Source organism: Polyodon spathula, chromosome 39, assembly GCF_017654505.1.
Source record: "Polyodon spathula isolate WHYD16114869_AA chromosome 39, ASM1765450v1, whole genome shotgun sequence".
Taxonomy (NCBI): domain Eukaryota; kingdom Metazoa; phylum Chordata; class Actinopteri; order Acipenseriformes; family Polyodontidae; genus Polyodon; species Polyodon spathula.
The window spans coordinates 2,802,026-2,825,605 of record NC_054572.1 but is presented as its reverse complement, the minus strand read 5'-3'; positions in this window follow the sequence as shown (position 1 = coordinate 2,825,605).

Below are 23,580 nucleotides of genomic sequence, written 5' to 3'. Positions count from 1 at the left end.
ATATATATATATATATATATATATGCACACACACACACTGACAATGGAACAGCTCTGATGACTCTGTACTGGGAAGAGAGAGAGGGGACAAGGCTGACAAGGGTACAGCTCTCTTTAAGTGCTGGTTTATTGTCTATTGTGTTAACTGTGAAAAAGTTTATCAAGGGCAGCACATTGTTTAGATGTGTGATTCCTACTCTGTCTGTCTATTGTGTAGCTACCTCAGCCCCACAACCATGTCCAATATCCCACTGAAATCAAATCTGATGGTGTCAGGTTATTACATTCTTCCAGAGTTTGCACTGACTTTGTTCAAGCTTTGCTAGCTGTAGGACTTCCTTCTCTTCAAACTACTATATATCACATATAAAAAAATAGGTGCATACATACATTTCAATATCCTGTCTACTTTTATACTTAGATTGGCTGGCAGCCCTCAAGTCAATGTGTTAGGGTACTAAGGGCTACCGTTTGGAAGGGCTGATGCATGAATGAAACTAATTCTAACTCTAATTCCTCTTCATCTTTATGGTTCAGCAGGGACAATGCTGCACTGCTCTTGAACTCCCTGCTAATGCAGTCTTGCACCTTACTGCTCACACTTTACAGTCTATTATGAGAGACACAGAATATATGAGAATTCCTGTAACAGCAGATGGAGTTTTGAACTATCAGGGAGGCTCCTGTTGAATACTAATAGCTTCCTCGGGTGTGAAAACTGCCTTTTCCCTTTGTGCCGAGACAAAAAAAAAGCAACTGTGTATTTCCAGCTTGATGACAAAAAAAGAAATTGACACTCGCAGTATCATTTATGCAGGCCCCAGAGAACTGAAAAAAGGTTATGCCATCTGATTAGAAAGCCTTGATTTTATTATAATCTGTTGTGTATTTCAGGACATTGGAATATATATATATATATATATATATATATATATATATATATATATATATATATATATATATATATAAAACTCTAAAACTCTTCTAATAATACCATCTGTTCAGTAACTGATCAAAGCACATCCCAGAATATTCCAGACACAGGGCCGGTGCCAGTTTTTTGTGGGCCCCAGGCAATCTCACTGTAGCCCAGAGTGACATGACTCTGTTCAATACAATTGTCTATTCTACGCTATACCAATAAACATATATATGTGACACCACTCATATTGTTTATCAGTTTTATTATTCTCTGCAACCTTGAACCAGAAATCAGCACATGTTAAAACCCGTCTGTCAAGACCTGATAGATGAATGCATCAGTAACTCAAGTCTAAAGCCTGTTTAGCAACTCTGCAAGCAGCCAGATCACACAGGCCTTTGTGCAGTGGTGTGTAGAGTAATTGATTGAGCTCTGCAAACAGTTAGATCACACAGGCCTTTGTGCAGTGGTGTGTAGAGTAATTCATTGAGCTCTGCAAACAGTCAGCTCACACAGGTCTTTGTGCAGTGGTGTGTAGAGTAATTGATTGAGCTCTGCAAACAGTCAGCTCACACAGGTCTTTGTGCAGTGGTGTGTAGAGTAATTGATTGAGCTCTGCAAACAGTCAGCTCACACAGGTCTTTGTGCAGTGGTGTGTAGAGTAATTGATTGAGCTCTGCAGTCAGCTCACACAGGCCTTTGTGCAGTGTTGTGTAGAGTAATTGATTGAGCTCTGCAGTCAGCTCACACAGGTCTTTGTGCAGTGGTGTGTAGAGTAATTGATTGAGCTCTGCAAACAGTCAGCTCACACAGGTCTTTGTGCAGTGGTGTGTAGAGTAATTGATTGAGCTCTGCAGTCAGCTCACACAGGTCTTTGTGCAGTGTTGTGTAGAGTAATTGATTGAGCTCTGCAGTCAGCTCACACAGGTCTTTGTGCAGTGGTGTGTAGAGTAATTGATTGAGCTCTGCAAACAGTCAGCTCACACAGGTCTTTGTGCAGTGTTGTGTAGAGTAATTGATTGAGCTCTGCAAACAGTCAGCTCACACAGGTCTTTGTGCAGTGTTGTGTAGAGTAATTGATTGAGCTCTGCAGTCAGCTCACACAGGCCTTTGTGCAGTGTTGTGTAGAGTAATTGATTGAGCTCTGCAGTCAGCTCACACAGGTCTTTGTGCAGTGGTGTGTAGAGTAATTGATTGAGCTCTGCAAACAGTCAGCTCACACAGGTCTTTGTGCAGTGTTGTGTAGAGTAATTGATTGAGCTCTGCAGTCAGCTCACACAGGTCTTTGTGCAGTGGTGTGTAGAGTAATTGATTGAGAGCACCAGCTTATTTAGAAGCTTGTTATTCTTTATAACGCTGAAAAGGAAAAGCACCTTGAATCCCGATGCATCTGTGCCAGCTGATTATTTCCTTTGTTAATGAGAACGGCAGGAGTGTGTAATGCCAACAGGAATCGATCATTGAATACAGGTCTCTCAGGGTCTTTCACATGCCTTTTTACTGTTCATCCTGCAAACACCATCTAGTTGTTGTATCATAAGCTGGTGTCAGCTCCATAAGAGCCCAAATGAGTTCATCGGTGCTTCAGGGTGAAGCAGTCATTCATGTAATTGTCAGCTTTTTAAATGGGTTTGTAGTAAAGCGTGGTAAGCAGATACTAGAAGCAAGGGAAACAGATAGTTATATATCCATACAAATGTACCATGCATGTAAGTGGCATTTTCCAGAATATGACAATGCTGGAAATCTGATGGAAAGCAGTGGACTACACTGGGAGAATAATAATTGCAAAAGTGCAGATGAGATATCTTTAAATGTTATGCTTTTTTAGAGCTTTAGATCCATCTTGAAAGGATCTTATATGGCCTGAAAGTAACAGCCATATAAGATGTGATATCTACAACAGGGGACCTTGTCAGTGAGCCCTGTAAAGATTGGATGTAAAAGTGTTAAAGTTAAACAAGACACAATAAGGGCAAACTTGTAACTACCATGATTCCCAATCTGTGATTAACGCATCAAAGTAACACAAGGGCTTTGTTTTCGAATCATGAAGGTAGAGGATTTCAAATTCTCTTTCCATAAATAATGAGACAAAAACTTTGAAGATCACATTACGAATAGCAGAATGTGCATTACCTAAAGGGGACAGATTGCATTGCCTAAAGGGGACAGATTGCATTGCCAAGGGGACAGATTGCATTGCCTAATGGAGACAGATTGCATTGCCTAATGGAGACAGATTGCATTGCCTACAGGAGATAGATTGCATTGCCAAGGGGACAGATTTCATTGCCAAGGGGACAGATTGCATTGCCAAGGGGACTGATTGCATTTCCAAGGAGACAGATTGCATTGCCAAGGGGACGGATTGCACTTCCAAGGGTACGGATTGCATTGCCAAGCGGACAGATTGCATTGCCAAGGGGACAGATTGCATTACCAAGGGGACAGATTGCATTGCCAAGGGGACAGATTGCATTGCCAAGGGGACAGATTGCATTGCCTAAGGAACTCATCTTAATCTTAAACAAAAAATCCAGTTTGCATTCCAGCTCTGTCACAGGACTTATCCAATTAAGTTGCTTCATTGCGTGGTGTAGACAGTATTTTATGCCACATGTCAGATGAGTACAGCAACTGTATTTAATGTGCTGTCAGATAAGCAATTCAGGTTGACATGCACTGATTAAACTTGGCTACTGAATAATTATAACAAATATTTTTTTCTTTTCTCAGCAAAACTTCATCAATGTTCTCATTAATTAATCATGAAACAACAAGTTCCATTGCAATGTTAGAATAGTTGTTTCAGTAAAAACAGTCTAAAGTATATAAGGGCTTTAAATTCACCTGTCAACTTTGCTGTGCTACTGTGGAAAAAAATCAGCAGAGCAATAAGCTGCCAAGTGGAGGAACCAGACAATGCACAACAAGATTTCCATTGGACATTCAATAACACTTCATGAAGTGTCTTTAATTACTGTGTATTTGCATAGTAGTTACTTAGTAAATACATGTGTACTTACACATCATTACAATGCTGTTATGCACAGTTACAATCTGCCAATATGTAGATCTTTTTGCACGATATATGTAAGCACACAATTGTATCAGAAAAGGGTGAGGATTAGGGGGGTGAGGGTTAGGTTTCGAGTTAGGGTTTGGGTTATATCATGCATAATATATTAACTGAAGTGTAATTACACATGTATTTACTGAGAAACTACTATTCAAATACACAGTAATTAGAGATGCTTAATGTAAAGTGCAAAGCAAGGTTGCAACTGTGGCGCCCCTTATAAATGCTTCCTTTAGAAAAATCTGAGCCAAGTGGATTACAGCACAGTGAAAGCATGGTAAAACATATATATGCATTGTAAAGCACAGTGAAAGCATGGTAAAACATATATATGCATTGTAAAGCACAATGAAAGCATGGTAAAACATATATATGCATTGTAAAGCACAGTGAAAACATGGTAAATTATATATATCGTGTTTTCATTATACTATAATTGTATAGCACCCGTCAAACATCTTTCGTATAACTTTCATATATCAATATATAATACGTAACATTCGTGTTACTTATACATTATACCCATTTCGTATATATATCGTATATGTAAGTATAACATTTCGTGTCACTTTTGTACATTTCGCATATATACGTAACATTTACTTTCGTACCCATTTCCGGTATATATATACAAAGTAACATTTCGTGTATACTTTCGTAACATTTTGTATATCGTACGTCACAAAGGCATTCGTTGTTGTTAAAGCATATAAACATTTGCATTATATAAAGCCACAATTGAACATCGAGATACTATGGTTTAAAGTGATATATATATACTTGTTTAAATTCATTGTCAAAGTCGTCACTTTCGTATATGAACTGCATGGTGTCAAGGAGTAATATCACATACACATATATACGTAACATGCGTGAAACCTTGGTAAAACAAAAATGAAAATATGTTGTAAAGCAAAATACACAATGAAATCATGGTAAAACTTTATTATTTTAGTTGCGTTTTTGGTTATTATTATTTATTTTTATTCATTGCTGTGTTTTGTTAGAGCCAGCATCCCCACATTTATTAAAACTCTTTATGACTTTTATTCAGCATAATTACAGATAAATTAGCTTGCATGTTTATACATTGATTTTAGCTTTTGTACAATAAGAACGAACCAGTTTGAGTTTGCACCTCTGTGTTGTTGCCTTGACTTGTTGCCCTCATCAAAGGTCTCCTCATTTGCACCAGACCTTCACGGTTAGTTAAAGGTGCTGGCAGAAACACGCTACTGTAATTGTAATCCCGTTTCTTGATTATTTAATTAATAAGGGACGGAAGGTTACAAGACTGTGCAAAAATACTGTGTTAAACTTTTATAAGGGACCTGAATGATGGCACCTGGCTGGATACTGTCATGTAGGACCGAAAATGTATTTAAAAGGTTAAACTTGCTGTGATGATCTAGCACAAGAAAGAAAAAGAGAAGTTTGTAACAGTGTAGGCTGGAGAGAATAGGCCCTTGGTCGCCATGACAATTTGAGGTTATAAATAATGAAATGGCCTGGTCACCATGGTAACACCGATAAGTTTTGGGGGGAGACAGGCTCTCCTGAATTCCTGAGGCTGAAATATGCCTCTGAATAAATAAGTGCTAGGCAAGCATGGAAGCGCCTGGTTGTCAAGGGCGAATGTTGCTAAAGGAATATTTCTAATTAAGGAAGGAGATGTTCTTTGTTCTAGTGTAGTCAGTCAGAAAAAAGGGAAGAACAGGCGTAACATCTTGAACTGCAACCCTGCTTTTAACAGCTCCGAACATGAACGAATAAGCCAGAGAATAGGATATGGCTATCAAAACAAGCAAGCAAAGCAAAGCAAAGTCAGAGAAGAAGAGAGCAGCGGACTACAGCCTAACCGAATATCTCTCTGCAATATTCAAAAATAACACCCCAGAATGGGGTTAAAATTGTAAGAAACAAATACAAAAAGACGTAAAGAGACCTTGACCAACTGAATCGCCATCGAAGAAAGAGGAGAAAGGTCAACAAACGTTGAGCAATGAAGTAATGAACTATGTGACCTGCTGGCACGGGTCCAATTTACAGTAAGAGATTCTCACCAGACATTGAGTGAGACTGGGTTTGTCTGTCCAGTAATACAGACACAGTCTACTGCAAGCCAGCCTCTGATGCAAGTGGATCCACAGCCATTGACTAGTACCCTGCATCCACTCTGCAAGACAAACATTGAGTATTCCCAGTTCAACTAATAGAGAGATTTAACAGAATCTGCATGTGGGACTGTAATACTTGTAAAAGCAGAGAGAGAGAGAGAGAGAGAGAGAGAGAGAGAGAGAGAGAGAGAGAGAGAGAGAGAGAGAGAGAGAGATAAAGTAACAGGGTGTGGCCATAAGTCGCTGTACTGTATAAATCAGGGACTAGTGTAAAAGCTGATTGAAATAATTTCATAGTCAGACAGAGTGGAAATAATTGAAGCAATCTGCTTTATTGAAATTGGTGCTAGAATAAATACAGAATGAATAAGAATATAATGGGTGTTAAGTTTAGGTGCCGTGAATTCTAATTAAGGGATATAGATAATTAAACAACAGATTGCTAACAATTGATTGCGATTTTATAATATCCTGTTAATTAAAATTTACTGAGTTTGTATTTTGATCATTAACCTGACTCGTATATATTTATATATTCAAACAGTTATCCTTTCTACATGTTTTATTCATGCTATGTGATTATTGATTTAAGAGCCTTGCTATTATTATAGAAAGACAAATATAAACGTTGAATGCTTGCTTTTACTAATAATTGACCTGTCACATTGAAGCTGAAGCATTACCTGAATATTATCCATTGCTAAACTTCATGCACTGATTATTTTGACACTAATTAACTTTTTCACTTCTGTACCGTATTACAGTGTAGACTATATAACTGTGTTGTGCTGCTATTGTGTATTATTGAACTCACTTTGATAAAATGTATAGACTATATAACTGTGTTGTGTTGTTATTGTGTATTATTGAGGTACACACACACACACACACACACACACAGAGACACAGACACACACACACACACACACACACAGAGACACACACACACACAGACACACACACACACACACACACACACAGGCACACACAAACACACACACACACACACACAGAGCTAAGGAACTAAAGATGAGAAAATGAAGATGTCAATATAACCCTAAAGAGAAGCCATGAGGGATGTGTCAATCATTAGATGCTGCTGGAGTAAGGTGACCATATGGACCATGCGGGACACTTTGGGACAGTTCAGGATTTTCAACTCAGCCTATTGCATTGGATTGTGAGTTGAAATGCCTGAACTATCCAAAACTGTCCTTCTGAATATGGAGCCATATGGTCACCTTATGTTGGAGGTCAGTTCTATTTCAGTATGTATGTAAATTAGTTTGGCTCGTTAGTTTACGAAGCAAAGAAAGCCCAGCTGGATTAGAAAAGGGCTTTGTTAGAGTCAGGATTTATCAGAAGTTTGCTTCAAGATTTCCTTTCCTGTCAATTACTATACAGTGTGCTGGCGTTCAGTCATTATTTTGCTCATAATCACTAATGAATTACAGTTTTTCTTGATTTCTAAATCAATGTTAATGAAACTGTGTTCAAAGCCATCAACACCAAAACCTGCTCAACCAGAACTGGGTTGTTTTTTTTGTTTTTTTTTGTATAAAATCATTTATGGTTCTTTTCACACAAAATGCAAATCTTAAACACATTTTTGCAAAACACTAAATGCAAGTCTCAACATGTGACACAAAATGCATTTGATTGAGTCTTGTTAATCAAAATCAAAACATCTGTGTGCAACGGAAAGCAGTCAATTCCATGACGAGAGACGCTGGGCAGAGGGTACAGCCGAATCTTAGCAGCTCCCCAGTGGAATCAATCATTCGAATCTCCAGGAATAAGAATAGGTAAGTGACCATGCATTTCTGTATTCTATGTCATTGGTCACCGAGCCACAGTTGATGTACCTGTTCAACGAGGAGGAAATATTTCCACGGGTGGTGCTATCTCCAGGAATGGTGTTGTTTCCCATAACCCCACCATTGGCCCCTGCAACTCAACATGTCTGCTTGCGTTTTTAGATACGAAGTACAATAGTCTTGTACGCCTAAAGGAGAGAGGACTGGAGGGGGCCACAGTTGACAAACTTTGTTGCAATGTGGGACAATGTTAGGTTCCGCCGCTCTTCTCTTGTTAGGGAGAGACTTGAAGCTCATCCACGTCTCTCAATGGTGTTCCTCCCACCATACTCTCCGTTCCTGAACCCCATAGAGGAGTCTTTCTCCGCCTGGCGATGGAAGGTGTAGGATCATTGTCCTCATGACCAAATGACACAGCTAGATTCCATGAATGCCGCTTGTCAGGCCATCACAGCAGACGCTTGTCAAGGATGGCTCTGTCATGCAAGACGTTTTGTCCCTATTGCGAGGAAAACTATTCGATGTGATGTTGATGAGAACGCGTGGCCTGACAGAAATCAAAGGCGTGATATAGAATAAACAAATAGTCATGTTTGAGTAAAGTTACTATTTCATTATATTCCATGTTTATTTCTCTTCACTGTATTCTTTGGTGCAGCTGTATCTTTATGAGTGCTATGATTTACTGTTAGCAGGTACCTCTAAAAAAATGGAAGAAATGAATAAACTACTTTTTTGTTGTAATAATAATTCTCATTGTCTGCTCTTGAGCGTAAAAGTTGTCCACTGTCTGAGTTATTTTTGGGTTAAGTCCACTGAAAGAAAATGTATGTCACTCTTACTGTAAAGGTGACATGTTTTGTTTTTTACACAAATCAAAAAGGATGACAAAGGCATAGAGAGTATGCACTTAAACATGTTTGTATTTAGTATTTATTGTACCGTTGTGAAATGGCTAATAATGTGAGCTTTTCATTAGATGACAAATTGTGTTGTTTTGATGTACTTATTTCATTTTGTGACATATATTTGTTATCTTGAGAGCACTGGGGCAATTTGCCAATGAAATGTGGTATTTTGCAAACTGTGTTTCAGTTTTGAGTGTTGTGTTAACTGTTTTGAGAAAGTAGCACAACTGTTTCAAGAAATGTATAAAAGCGACTGGGAAAAACTGCAAGTAGATATCACACAGAATACCTCACTTTGCTAGGTTATGCGTTCTTGTGACTAGTAATTGGCTCCAGACTAGCCTTATGTCTTTGTAACAGTGTGTATTATTTATATACTTGACTTGTTATTCTTTTGTTTCTGAGACAACCAGCACAATTCATTTAAAGATACACTTTATTTAAAACAATAACTGATATTCACTTTAAGAAAATGCACTTGACAAGATAATTGCCTTTTATTCTAACGTCATTTCAATATAATTATTTTTTAAAGATCACACTGGTGATTGCTTTTCTTGTTCTTGTCGCTGAATGTTTGATAATTGCTATGCTTCTGTCCTGTGCATGTCACCCTCATTACAAAAACGACACACCGTTCCTAATGTGTGAAAGCACTGCTCATTACTTTATCGACCCCCATCTCTGCTTCAAAGAGGAAACACCATTTCATACTTTTAAGATACGGGGCTCCAATCTGCACTACAGTAACAAACAGAGTTACTGCAGTGGTGCACTAAACGTGGTATCATGTTTAGTGTGCCACTGTACAGTCATTGTGGGACGGGTGCATTTGAAGCTGGGATGATGTTCTATTCAGTGATACGAAGCAGTTTATTTTGTACAGTATTCAGACACAGGTGGTGTGGCGTGTCAGCATGTCGGATGAACGATTGCACTTGATTTTTTGTTACTAGGAGTGTTTGCTCGGAGGCACCTCCCTGGAAGCGTCTGACTCATCATTCACACTGAGGATCGCTGGCCCGGGACTGCGTGAAAGGGGGTTTCAAGCTATAGCAGCTGCAGTACAATGCAACAACAGCACAGGCGAGGGAGAAGTCTCAGGGCTGTCTCTGCCGATGAAATATATTCAAATGTATATTTAATCTTGAAACTGCAGCAACAAGACGATTCAATATTTATAAACCATGCAGTACATTAGAGGGGAAGCAGTCCTCCAAATATCACTGCTGGTACCCTGCTGAACTGAAGTATTTTTTATTCGAATTCTGGGCCAGCAAATAAGTGCCCCATCTCTTAACTGCCATTTCAGAGTGCTGGTATTAAAACTGCACCTGTAATCTAGTACAAGACCCTCTTAGATTCAAATCCTGTCTCTTTTCCCCCCATTGAACCAATATTGAAAGCACACAGTTCAAATACCATGTAACATAAGGGGCTGGGCTAAAACTTCATGTTTCCTATGATAGTGTCATAGTGTCAGCTGTCAACTGATATAAAAAACATGTCAAAAAATGTCATTTAACAAGACAACCGATGGCTGAAATTGGTGTGTGGGGGGTGGGAGGGGTGGGGGGGGGGGGGGGGGGGGGGGGGGGGGGGGGGGGGGGGGGGGGGGGGGGGGGGGGGGGGGGGGGGGGGGGGGGGGGGGGGGGGGGGGGGGGGGGTTCTAATTACAACAGAAGAAATAGCTTTGAGAATCTGTTGGCTTCTGTTTCATTCTTCTACCGAGCAACCTGAACGAGGCTTTTTTCATCAGGGGAAACAATCTGAAGGTAACAAGCATTCCTCTGCTCTCTGATTCATAACTGCGTTTTGAAAATGACCGGGAGGGAAGCAGTCTGTGATGTGAGGGCCCTGGCATGGGCAGGCTGGCACATCAGTCAAACATGACAGTTCTGTTTACCAGAGAAGCATCCTTTCATACAGATGGCTGCATTGGTGAAATGTGTGATGATGTTTTGTTTGCTGTTGTTGTCAGTACAGCCAGAAGAAGAGAGCAAAAGAGAATCTATAAAGTGATTTTCTCTGCAGCAAAGATTCCTTATCTTTTAATGTCGTTGTTGTTTTAGCTTCATTATGTTTTAAGTAGTTATGGATCAGGTTTACAACACATTTCAAATGTGTCACAGAAAACAACATTTCAGAGATTGTATACAATCAATATACAATCGATACATCTTGAAATAAGACTCCCATTGCATAGCATTTTGATCCATTCCTCGTTAGCAAGACACACCCAGCTTGTTATCTATACACTGTGGCTAATCAAGCTTGTATTAAAACCTGGAATGGGTGAACCTGCTATGCAACAGGAGTCTTATTCCCATCCCTGCTTCTTTTTCAATTAGGGTATTGGTGTCACTTTCTATCATATTTGACTTTGCCTTTGTCTTGAGAATCAAGACCAGAGTGCTCTGTAAGTTACCCTGCACCAGTCACTAACCTGTCTGTTCAGCCAGCACAGTGGAACCTGCATCCCACTGTAGAATCAAAGGTCTCCTGCCCCAAATGAAAGCAAGGATATACAGGAAAGCCATCACCTCAACAGGAAAGTGGCAGAAAATGGATTCTTTAATAAGTTCTATTGACCAGACAACAGCAAGTCCAGGACCCGATGGGAGTCTGAAAGACGTCTTGGGAAATCAAGGCGTAGTCATCCCTTCCAGGAGGACGAGCAGATAAAGAAGTGCTTGTCTCGGTCTCGTCTCACGGCTGATGACATTCTGCCAGCTGAAAGACCTCCTGATCTCTGATACACTGTCTTAAACTGCCATGGCTGTGTGATTAAGCAACTACCCAGAACAATGCTGTATTTGCAGTCCTGTGCTACTAGTATATTGCAGTATATCGCACTGTGAGCTAACAGGCTTTCAACTCAAAAAGGACTGTGCAATATACCAGGTCATGATATTCACAGCACTGTCGTGTTAAGCAATGTGCTTTAACTTTATAAAGAGTCCACCCGTGTTCACAAGAGGCTATCCATTTTATATGCAGCATATATTTTATAGTACGTGGAGCTGAATATAAATGAAATCATAGAGCTAGCTACTCAATAATGCAAGAAACAAGACGGCATCTAATTGAAAACACAACCCATTCCTTTACAGGAGGGGTTGAGCTCTTTTTGTGTTACAGTAGATAACAATGCAACCCCCTCGATACATGTATTTATAGAAACCCACAGCATGACCTGTTCCTAAAATACAGGGGGGACCAATGAGATCTCACCTCCCATTGCTTAGCAACCATGGTGGCATGTGGGCTGAGGTGCCGAGAAGCTTCTTTATATATACTGTGTGTTTCACAAGGATCTCCCAAGAAGATGCATGTGGTCTCGTGTTAGGAGCGCAGGAGTCAGAAGAGATTGGGTGCAAAGGGATAACCAAGTCTGGTCCTGCTTAAAAGAAAACAGCAGGACTGCATTGGACAGACCAGCAAGGATATCCTGCCAAAACCATATCTGGAAAACAGAGACTATGTCTATTAAGGGTTTTTTATTACATGCATGGTTTTATTTTTGTTTGAGGTCAATCAAACGTTAGAATCACACTTACTAAGAATGGGAGCTTTTTTACAGCATATAGTGTCGATGCACAAAAATACTGTAAATGTCATGTTTGAATTTTCTATATACACATGCACACATAACTAAATTATAAGAAGCACTAGGGAAAACTCACCTAATTTTTTAGTTTTCATAAAAGGGACCATTTACTATGGAAATGAGCCACACGATATAACCAGGATCCAGAGTGTTTAAATGCAGTACAACTTCCTACACTAATCATTGCTTCAGGCTGTAGGGGAGGGGTATGCATTATTGAATGCGTTAAAAGTTTTATCTTGCCAAAGTTTTTGTGGTGTCAGCCGCTATTAGTGGCGACTCTCTGATATGTGTTTAAATTCCTTCTCCACACTGCGCTGTGACCTTACCCCACTCACAAGGGATTAGCCAACACAAAGGGCCAGAGATTATGAGAACTGACATAAAACAGCAACACTGGGGGAATTTAAACACACGTTGCAAATCGGGATGTTTCAGACTGTTTAATTAAGCTGAGCAAAGCTATTAATTTCCGTTTCCCCTCGGATTCTTTTTTTTTTAAGTCAGTGATTCATTGTCTTTTTTTCTTTCTTCTTTTCTGGGAGACAGCCTCCGCTTGAAGCCAAAGATGGTCATACTGCATGGAGGCTCTATTAAAGACTATGCTTTGTTAGTTTTATCACATAGCGCTTGGTGAAAGGAATCGTTTTTCTGGTACTGAGCGGAAACAGTTGGAATCTCAATTACAGTGGGGAGCCAATCTCACTTGAAACGGCTCATCACATCTCCTCCGTCCATCTGTAAAACACAAACAATACCCAATTTGAATCTATTTTTGTTTCCTACCCAGTACATTAGGAGCAGACGGGACCTCTTAAAGTTGCTGTGTCCCTAATCCTGTCAACGTTACAGTGTACTGCAATAGGATTCAATGGTGGTGTTATAGCTGTGCTGGTTCTACTACACTGACCACTTATTTTCCCCTTTAGTCTTTTCTCTCCTTGTGTTATTGTTATAGGTATCTTGTAACATTAGTGTAGGCAGCCAGCATGCTGCAGGTGACTATACCTGCACATCTGTAAGGGGTCTAATGCAACAAGCCAAGAGTGCGATCAAGCACAACTGTATGGCAAGTCAGATACTAATGAGATGCATGGATGTGGCAGCATGTGTGAATTCCTCCCACATGCTCTGTTACCAGCCCGCTCCTTGATGGGAAATACTGTCATAATTAAAAGAAGCAGGCAAACAAGAAGTGTCGGGCAACGTCTTTCCCTTTACCTCATTCACACCGACAAAGATTTCTCACCCGAACTGCTGGCTGGTCATGCCACTGGGTTTTAAGGGACATCTTTTGTGGTTTATTAACTGGTAACAACTGGCTTACTAACATGTAGAGTGGAAATATATTGCTACTCATACAAAAGAAAATGCGTTTGGTGTGTTTGGTGTGTGTGAGTGTGTTTGGTGTGTGAGTGTGTTTAGTGTGTGTGAGTGTGTTTGGTGTGTTTAGTGTGTGTGAGTGTGTGTGTGTTTGGTGTGTGTGAGTGTGTGTGTGTTTGGTGTGTTAGAGTGTTTGGTGTGTTTAGTGTGTGTATGTGTTTGGTGTGTTTGGTGTGTGTGAGTGTGTTTGGTGTGTTTAGTGTGTTTGGTGTGTGTGAGTGTGTGTGTGTTTGGTGTGTTAGAGTGTTTGGTGTGTTTAGTGTGTTTGGTGTGTTAGAGTGTTTGGTGTGTTTAGTGTGTGTATGTGTTTGGTGTGTTTGGTGTGTGTGAGTGTGTTTGGTGTGTTTGGTGTGTTTGGTGTGTTTGAGTGTGTTTGGTGTGTGTGAGTGTGTGTGTGTTTGGTGTGTTAGAGTGTTTGGTGTGTTAGAGTGTTTGGTGTGTTTGTGTGTTTGGTGTGTTTGGTGTGTTTGGTGTGTGTGTGTGTTTGGTGTGTTTGTGTGTTTGGTGTGTTTGTGTGTTGTGTGTGTTTGTGTGTGTGTGTGTGGTGTGTGTTAGTGTGTTTGGTGTGTTAGTGTGTTTGGTGTGTTTAGTGTGTGTATGTGTTTGGTGTGTTTGGTGTATGTGAGTGTGTTTGGTGTGTTTGGTGTGTGTAAGTGTGTGTGTGTTTGGTGTGTTAAAGTGTTTGGTGTGTTTAGTGTGTTTGGTGTGTTAGAGTGTTTGGTGTGTTTAGTGTGTGTATGTGTTTGGTGTGTTTGGTGTGTGTGAGTGTGTTTGGTGTGTTTGGTGTGTGTGAGTGTGTGTGTGTGTTTGGTGTGTGTATGTGTTTGGTGTGTTTGGTGTGTGTGAGTGTGTGTGTGTGTGTGTTAGAGTGTTTGGTGTGTTTGTGTGTTTGGTGTGTTAGAGTGTTTGGTGTGTTTAGTGTGTGTATGTGTTTGGTGTGTTTGGTGTGTGTGAGTGTGTTTGGTGTGTTTGGTGTGTTTGGTGTGTGTGTTTAGTGTGTGTATGTGTTTGGTGGTTTGGTGTGTTTGGTGTGTGTGAGTGTATTTGGTGTGTGAGTGTGTTTAGTGTGTGTGAGTGTGTTTGGTGTGTGTGAGTGTGTGTGTGTGTGTTTGGTGTGTTTGGTGTGTGTGAGTGTATTTGGTGTGAGAGTGTGTTTGGATGGTCACCGTCTGCACAAGGTTTTTAAAATAAATATAAACAAAACAATAAATAATCATGTCGGACGTCTTTCATCCATCTGCACATAGACATAATATTCATATAATGATAATAATAATAACAAATGAAAACATACATAAATAAATATCAAGGGTTGGGAACTTTGCCACAAGGATATACAGAAGGATATACAGTATGATATACAGAGGATATACAGGAGGATATACAGAGGACATACAGGATATATAGAGGATATACAGGAGAATATAAAGGAGATACAGAGGATGTACAGGAGAATATAGAGGATATACAGAAGATATACATATATATATATATATATAGAGAGAGAGAGAGAGAGAGAGAGAGAGAGAGAGAGAGAGAGAGAGAGAGAGAGAGAGAGAGAGAGGGGGAGGATATACAGGAGAAAGTACAGAGGATATACAGTTTGATATACAGTTTGATATACAGTTTGATATACAGAGGATATGCAGGAGGATATACAGTTTGATATACAGTTTGATATACAGAGGATATGCAGGAGGATATACAGTTTGATATACAGAGGATATACAGTTTGATATACAGTTCAATATACAGAGGATATGCAGGAGGATATACAGTTTGATATACAGAGGATATGCAGGAGGATATATAGTTTGATATACAGTTTGATATACAGAGGATATGCAGGAGGATATACAGTTTGATATACAGAGGATATGTAGGAGGATATACAGTTTGATATACAGTTTAATATACAGAGGATATGCAGTTTGGTATACAGTTTGATATACAGAGGATATGCAGGAGGATATACAGAGGATATGCAGGAGGATATACAGTTTGATATACAGTTTGATATACAGAGGATATACAGTTTGATATACAGAGGATATGCAGGAGGATATACAGTTTGATATACAGTTTGATATACAGAGGATATACAGTTTGATATACAGAGGATATGCAGGAGGATATACAGAGGATATGCAGGAGGATGTACAGGAGGAAATACATGAGGATTAGAAACGCACCATATCATTGATGTGGTAACCTTACTTTCCACGCTAAAATAACCGAACCACCAAAGACAGTATTCACCCACTAGATGCTTTCTTAACAAGCGCAGTTTGGTTGGAAAACTACCAATCCGGCAGCACTGATGAAGGGGGAGCAGCCCATAAAAGCTGCATTCGAGACACACGCATCACCTATTAAATGTTCCCTCAAGCTCAATGAACAAATAAAATGAGAACTTGTAGAATTTTTGTTTCAGAAAATCTATGTTTTAACTGGCACTTTCTGATTTAGGACTGCACCACTGACCTGGAGAAGCCACAGCATTTTACAGCACTGAGGAAACCCAGAGGGTTGTATCAACCGCTTACTGTTAGTGTAAGTGTGACCACAGAGAAGAGGTGGATGCAATCCAGGGGGAGTCTAGAGATTCTCATTTCACACATGAGTTTACTAACTCATAGCAAAGGAAGAGTCTGTACTTATGCACCGTTTGTTTCTTACAGATTCAAACTTGAGTAAGGGGTAGAACAGCATGCGATGAGAATGATCTGATCTTCTCCTCCAGTCACACACTGTGTGAATATTAATCAGGTGTTTGATCTGGAGCCAGTTTTCATTTTTCTTAGTGGCTTTTAATGCCCCTGTAATAAGCAGATCTTCTCAGAAACCTTTCATCATTCGCCTCCTGGCGATCAGTGTCATTAAGACATCTGCTTCTCCACAGAAGCCCACATCGCAACGGCGTGGGCTCAATATGACATGTCAAGATGATCAGCAGTCATATTCAGCCACAGATATGCACACGAGACTAAATATATATATATATAGATTCTATTTTAAAATGTCAACTTTTACTCCACAACATCTTCTGAAAGCAGATGACCTTTTTGGGGGGGTGGGGTGGGGGTGTGTGGGGGGGGGGGGGGGTGATTTCATTCTTTTAGCTTTCCATGTGTCATCGTCCCCGTCCCCCCCCATCAAAATGCAAGATAAACCTGAAACAGGCAAACAATTGAGAGGGCAGCATTTCTACCTGTCTAAGACAGCATGTCTACTGCACAGTTCTGAACATCAATATTCAAAATATGCTCAGTAAGCGATGTGCTGTCTTTACAGAAGGGTGCCGCTGCTGGATAGTAACACTGCATTCCCACCCTGGCAGGACTCCGCCGTTATTACAGCGATTAACGATGAAGACCTTGTCATGAAATCCATCTGAATAAAACATTACACCAGCAGATCACTTTTGGGGATGTTTTTTTTTTTTAAACTGTATACCATGTATGATGCATTTCTCTGTATTTAAAGTCTTATGGATTTTCTTCTTGTTATTGCATCTTGTAAAGAGCTTTGTGATGGTGGTCCACTATGAAAGGTGCTAAATAAAATAAAGATTATTTGATTGATTATCCCTGCCTGTGCTAATCTCCCATGGAGCTCCCTGTATCTTTGTGGGTTAGTGTTGTGAAACTGAGACTCCATCTTTAGGAAATAATATATATATATCTGATATATATATATATATATATATATATATATATATATATATATATATATAGGACTTTTCCACATTTTATTGTGTTGCAACATGGAATCAAAATGGATTTAATTAGGAGTTTTTGACACTGATCAATGCAAAAAAGTCCATAATGTCAAAGTGAAAAATAACATTTACACATTGTTCGAAATTAATTACAAATACAAAACAGAAAATAATTGATTGCATAAGTATTCACCCCCTTGAGTCAATATTTGGTAGAGGTACCTTTGGTAACAATTACAGCCATGACTCTATTTGGATAAGTCTCTACCAGCTTTGCACATCTGGACACTGCAATTTTGCCCATTCTTCTTTGCAAAATTGCTAAAGCTCCATCAAATTGGATGGGGACCCTTGGTAAACAGCAATTTTCAACTCTTTCCACATATTCTCAATTGGATTGAGGTCCAGGTTTTGACTGGGCCACTCCAGGACATTGACCTTTTTGTTTTTAAGCCACTCCAGTGTGGCTTTGGTTGTATGTTTGGGGTCATTGTCCTGCTGGAAGATGAATCTTCTCCCAAGTCCCAGGTCTCTTGCAGACTTCAACAGGTTTTCCTCCAGGATTTCTTTGTACTTTGCTGCATCCATTTTGCCCTCTATCTTCACGAGCTTTCCAGGCCCTGACACAGAGGAGCATCCCCATAGCATGATGCTGCCACCACCATGCTTCACGGTAGGGATGGTGTTCTCAGGATGATGTGTGGTGTTAGGCTTGCGCCAAACATAGGGCTTAGCATTGATGCCAAAAAGCTCTATTTTGGTCTCATCAGACCATAGAATCTTCTTCCACTTGGTCTAAGAGTCTCTCACATGCCTTCTGGCAAACTAGACGAGATTTGATGTGAGTTTTTTTCAACAATGGCTTTCTTTTTGCCACTCTCCCATAAAGGCCAGTTTTGTGAAGCACCCTGGCTATTGTTGCCTTATGCATAGTGTCTCCCAGCTCATCCCTGACTAGTGCCCTTCTCGCCCGGATACTCAGTTTTTGAGGACGGCCTGTTCTAGACAGATTCACAGTTGTGCCATATTCTCTCCATTTCTTAATAATGGACTTTACTGTGCTCCGGGGGATATTCAATGCCTTGGAAATGTTCTTATATCCTACCCCTGATTGGTGCTTTTGAAGAACCTTATTCCAGATTTGCTTTGAATGTTCCTTCATCTTCATGATGTAGTTTTTGTTAGTAAATGTACTAACCAACTGTAGGACCTCCCAGAGACAGGTATATTTAACCTGAAATCATGTGAAGCACCTTAATTGCACACAGGTGGACTCCATTCAACTAATTATGTAACTTCTAAAGACAATTGGTTGCACCAGAGCTTATTTAGGTGTGTCATAGTAAAGGGGGTGAATACTTATGCAATCAATTATTTTCTGTTTTATATTTGTAATTAATTTAGAACTATTTGTAGATTTTATTTTTCACTTTGACATTATGGACTTTTTTTGTGTCCCAGAAAGCAGGACGCACAGCAAATGAATGCAGCCCATATGCTTTAATCTTGCTTGCTACCTTACTCATTAATCAGACTGATGTTGTTGTCTTCCCCTCACCCCTGACTCTCAGAAGGCTATGAATCTAGTACATGTAGAACCCTCTCCCTGTCTCTCCATTCTTTATTATGTGCATATAGGATAACACTGCATTAGCACCTGCCTTACAGGAAGCACTATTGCACACACTGTACTTTACAAAGGATCCCAGGCTACATTGCTTTTGCTACAAACTCATTTGTATTGACATTCCATTTGGGAGAATGCCGTGACAATTACCATGGCAATGCAGCAGAACCAGACACAAAGTTTCTTGAAAGTAAGCTGTAGCATCTGCTACGAATAAAGCCGACATTCCTTTTTTTTTTTTTTTTTTTAAAAAGAGCTTAAACAAAATGCAAATGTAACATTGTTTTAAAAGAGAGCCCAAACAAAATGCACATGTGACACTGTTTTAAAGGACAGCTTAAACAAAATGCACGTGGCATTGTTTTAATAGAGAGCTTAAACACAATGCAAACGTCACATTTCTTTGAGCACGTCTCTCAGCTTTGGAAGATCCAATCAGTGCATGAATGTGATGCAAGCTTACCCAGAGGAAACCTTCAGGGACGGGGCCCAATTTGTTTGAGAGACCCTGAAGAGCGGACGTCCTTGTGTCCTCTGATAGGACGGGTTGGGCAATAAAGAAGAGCAAAGCAAGGGGGCTCCCTGCTATTTTGGAACAGAACGAAGAGGGTTACATTGGGGTTAGTTCTGATTAAAGGAAGGGGCACTCGTCGTGATCAGGACTGTAGGTCTCCTCTCTGGATCTGTCCAGCTGTACCTCTCTCTGGTCATTATTTAAAGATCCAAACCCCAGTGTGACTCTGATAAGGACAGGTTGAAGCATACAACAGCGGCAGAAATGAATCTATAGAACAGTGTACACTCCATCCAGTCTACAATACTCAGGCATCAATAAAATCTCAATTATTTCAGAAATATTATTTATTTTTACACATCAGTGTATGACAGCACATATGCAAGTCTATGACTATGAAGCCATACACATAATAGTTTGAAGGTACAGAATGTGATTGATATAGATCAAGCTAGCCTCTACGTTTGATAATTAAACTGGATGCAGCACAAATGGTGTTTTACATTTTCCCTCATCACATCCCACGTGGAGTGCTTTGATCAAGCATGTTCAAAGCACTTTCATTTATTACCATTGTTTCAAACAGCCACAAAACGGTACGCTTTGAAACAGGCAATAGGAAACTGTGACTATAAATCCAGACGTGCATATTTGACACTTGTTATGAATCCAGACTCTCATATACAATAGAAATATTCCCTTTTTGAAAGCTGTATTTACTTCATAAAGCGGGCAGGTCATCAAAAGGACTGGACATCTGTAGCTGGTTGTACTAGGTTCCACTTTCATGTACTTGTATTGAAGAAAGGCCATGCACTCCTAACTGGCAGTGCTGGGTGATGCACTGCTGTTATGGACTATGGCTGCTATTGCTGAGATGAGGTAAAAATCTCAACAACCAGGCATGCAGGAGCCTGGCACTTTTGCATGGAGGTTAAGGTGCTTGCTTGTGGTGTGAGTGGCCTGGTGGATTGAGACTAATTGTGTGTGTGTGTATATGTATATATATATATATACACACAAACACAGTATATGAACATAATTTAGATCTTAATCAAAAAAACTACATGATCTTGTAAAAGTCTACCAGAAGCCATAACAGTAGTACAGTATTTCATGTTAGATTTCAAAATCACATTTTTAATTTGTCAGTTTTTCATTAAGTGTATGGAAAACTACAAGACGGAATGAGACTCAATATGTGAACGTAACATTATTCAGCAGGTTTCATTCGACTTTGAAGCACAACGTGCACATTTTATAGGGTGATGCAAAATTTCTAGCTGTACATACAGTACAATCCTACACACACACACACACTGAGTATACAGGAAAAATTATATTGTTTCCAAGGAAGAGAAATGAACTGACATTTACACAACACCATTTAGATCAAGCAATGTCTAAAAGCACTTTCCAACATCTGAGCAATCACTCAGTCGCATCGGTATAATTGCTTCAGAAAACCACCCATCAGAATTGTACGCCCCAGTGAGAAGACAGGGGTTCTGTTAGAACAGGTCTGTCACTCAAACTGTCTTTCACAAATAACCAAAATGCATACCAGGGGAGTGCACGGTGCAGTTCGGAAACGTAACTCTGATCATATAAAAACACTACATATCTCGCAAACTCACATTATATTTAACGTATGACTTCTATCTTTCTGTGCACAAGTCTGTGCTATCAATCAATGCATACATACATATACATTTTAACATGTTATTTTGGTTTCCTAGTTGCATGATTTCAATAAACTTATTTATTAAACTAGTTCACAAACCGATCGATGTGTTTTATTTCCCCAGTATGGTGCAATTTCAAACCTAACTACAAGTAAAGCTCTTAAATCTGTGGGTGCAAGTGTAACACTCAGAAATGTAGGTATCCAAATCAGTCAGATTATTATTTAAATTCCCTGAAGGTGCCTTTGTTCGTCATGAACCCATTATTTACTGAAGCAAAACAATCTAATTAAATTCCTGAGATAAACAAGCTTTGCAGCACAGCGCTGAAATTACCCATTACCTGATACTGCTGCATCTTCAAAATGACACACTACCTAGATTGAGAGCAGCCAGCTCCTGGAAAAAACTGTGGTGCAGATTTACACTGCCCCCTACTGGAGCTTATGCATCAATGATTAATTTATTTCATTTTAAAAAGAACCAGCCGTATATAAAGCAGGGGTGGATCACTCTGGAGCCTCTGGGGTTTATAGGTATAATTAAATAATTAACTGATGAAGGCCTGGCAGCATAAACTGGTTCAATGGAGTAATTTAGAGTAGAGGCAGAACAAAGACAAGGAGGTCTCCCATCTCGAGGACCGTGATGCTGGATTGAGGTGGAGGGACTAATATAACATCCAATTTCCTTTCCAAGGCTGAGCAGACTGAAGCCCAGGATCACACCAGCGTTGTCTCTTACAAAGCAGCAGCAGACTGAGAGGCAGTTTGGTAAAGGAGTGATTTCTAAAGCAAAGCACTACAAGATACTAGAGTATTACCCTTTTCAATCCTGGACCTTGGTCAGAATCACTTGAGCTAATAACAAACAAACATTGCTTTCCTGAAAGACTCACCTTTATCTCACCACTGCATTCTGCCTGCACATTGTTTTTGTTTTATTTCTTTACCAGTGGTTATCATAATGCTGTCCAAGGGCCACATGAAGCCTTTGGGGGCCCCAAGGTGCAGCCCTTCCTACTATCTCCATGTAATGTGGCTGTTCTGTCTAGTTTGCAAACCCCCTCAGTTTGCCAGAGCAGCAGCAGAAGTTAGTCTAACCAGCACACAAACCTAAAGCATAGCTGAGCTACCACTAGTCATGTAAACACTGGAACACATTGGGAATGCTTGGTAACCACTCATAACTCAAGACAAGCACTCCAATAGAGTCAACAATAAGAGGGTACTAAAACTGTATAAACACTGTGGCCAGCATCTGTATCTCAGCCAGAGACTCAAGTTTAAACGTTACGTGTTTAAACTACTGACACCGCTGAACCTTTCCAACATAAAAACATATAAAAATCCTCCTTGCTGAAATGGTTTCTACACACGCATTAGCAGCAATAATAAAGAGTAAGAAACAAATTGAAAATAATAATAATCTTGTTGTCTGCAAAGATCACCTTTTTCTTATAAAATAAAGGGGCCATGTTTCCTACAGAGTCACACACAAAAGTGAAACTGGCCGATAAAGGGCATCGCTACTAAAAGCTTTTACAGCTGGAACATGGCTTGTGGATAAATCAATAGGCCGGCACACTGGAATGCACTTTCTCTTACAGAATGGGAGAGGGGGGTGTCTCAGCACAGAAGCAGACTGACAGGCGTGCAAAATGCTATAATCATCTGTAAAAAGCCTTAATAACTGCAGGGACTCGCTCAATGGAAGGCTACTATTTTAAGCTCGTTTACATGGCAGCACTAGGCTGTTTAATCTAAATTCTTTATTAAAGCATCATTTTTTCCAAATTAACCTTTTCTCCACGGCTTACTTGTCAGGATTTCCAAATGCAATGCAGGGTTATCAGATCTGTTAAGCTTGAACATCAAATGCAAACTACACAAACCAGAGTCAGTTTTTCTGTTGGTACTTGTAACATTTACACCATTTACCAATATGCAGTACAGCATGTACTGGCAATCAGAATTCTGGTGGTTTTAAGAGGTAGAATACTGTACCTGGCAGGAACTGAGCTGATTAAACCGGTGGATTGATGGGGGGGGTGGGTGGTTTACAGAACGTGTCTTCAAGGAAGGAGCCTTGTACTTTTAAATAATGTTTTGATACATTACAAAGAAAATGCCCAAAAAACCACTTGTTCATATAAAATGCATACAATCACGTTCCCATTCTTTTTTATTCTAGT